This window comes from Sinocyclocheilus anshuiensis, unplaced genomic scaffold, assembly GCF_001515605.1.
Source record: "Sinocyclocheilus anshuiensis isolate Anshui unplaced genomic scaffold, SAMN03320099.WGS_v1.1 scaffold1680, whole genome shotgun sequence".
Classification (NCBI taxonomy): Eukaryota; Metazoa; Chordata; class Actinopteri; order Cypriniformes; family Cyprinidae; genus Sinocyclocheilus; species Sinocyclocheilus anshuiensis.
In genome coordinates, this window is record NW_015558569.1 from 216,769 (window position 1) to 218,066 (window position 1,298).

The window sequence follows — 1,298 nt, forward strand, 5'->3', positions numbered from 1 at the left end:
CACACTCTCTCACACACACACACACACACACACACACACACACTTATACTCATTCACACACACACACACACACACTCTCTCACACACACACTCTCTCACACACATACCCTTGGAAAATCGACCCTATGTTAGTATGTTTATTACTGTAGGTTGTTTGGCATCTTGTTCTGTCAACTGTACAGTTTCCTGTTTATTTGCTGAAGAAAAGCTTTTGATAAGGTTTTTTTAATTTTTTTTTTTACCTAATAAAATTCATAATCAACAGTTTCCATTCAGTCGGTTCACTCGGTACAACACATGACTATGGGATATCGCGCTCTTGCCGCATTTGCTGAAGACATCTATATTCACGCCTGATGATGCATGACTACCTGCCCACAGCATATAAATGCAGTCGCATGCGTCATTTCCTTCGTTCTTCAGCTCTTCACCGTGCTGCTAGAACACCTTCACACCACGTTCACAGGAGAAAGCCCACGGTGGTGATCCTTGTTGAAACTAAGGCAAAAAAAAAAAAAGCTGCCTGCTTTTCAGGAAGCACAAATCCCGGCTTCTCCCTTGCTCTCTGAAGCGGCGGCTGGTAGCGAGACAAGGAAGGATCCCTTCATGGATCCTTACCGGAGAGCAGCGGAAAAGTTGTCGGTGGAATGGCCTGCCCCTGCACCGGTACAGAAGAGCTCGCTCGACAGTAGTGAGAACCCGCCTGCCGCTTTATCCGGATTGTGTAGCGGAGCTCACGTCTTTGTGGCCGAAGCCCATGTCACCCCTCCTCCAGGGGTGTCGGATGTCGGCCCCCACACTGGAGCATTCTCTGGCTACATACCTGGCGCCCATGCAGAATAGTGGTAGCGCAGGTACCCCACTCTCCCGACAGGCCCTTGCCGCTTCTCGTTTAAGCTGCTGGGCAGGATTTACAGTGAGCAAGCCTGCGCAACCAGAGCATTGAGCTCTGTCTTTGCTGCAGACTTATTAAGCCATCTGCTTGGGAGAGCAGAGCGAGGCCGTGTCAGCAGGGAGTGTTATGGGGGAAGTGCGTTCCATGGCCGATTACATTCTGTGTGCAACCCGTGGTGTGCTGGTGTCATTGGGCCATGCTATTGCCGGTACTGTGGTGGCGCAGTGACATCTTTGGCTGACCCTAGTGAACCTGCCTGAGCGGGATCGGAGTGCGTGCCTCAGCGCCCCGATCTCCCAGTCCGGGCTCTTCGGAGAAGGCCTCGGCGTGTTTCAGGCGCGGTTTGAGGACTCTAAAAAGCAGGTGGAGTCGCTGAGGGGGTCAGTGCTGAGGAGGTTCCGCA

The 1,298-nt window shown here is 51.9% G+C and overlaps 2 protein-coding genes across 2 annotated transcripts in view; one reads left to right on the forward strand and one right to left on the reverse strand.

Annotated features, from left to right (window-relative positions):
• Positions 1–1,298, forward strand: part of LOC107679547 (vacuolar protein sorting-associated protein 13B-like) — a 19,307-nt gene that overhangs the window by 9,021 nt on the left and 8,988 nt on the right. The window lies entirely within an intron of this gene.
• The window catches only part of fbxo43 (F-box protein 43), a 28,316-nt gene continuing 27,027 nt past the window's right edge, over positions 10–1,298 (reverse strand). Inside the window, exon 6 of the mRNA XM_016475143.1 lies at positions 10–43. The gene's annotated coding sequence lies outside the window, so the exon portion shown is untranslated. The remainder of the gene's footprint in view (positions 44–1,298) is intronic.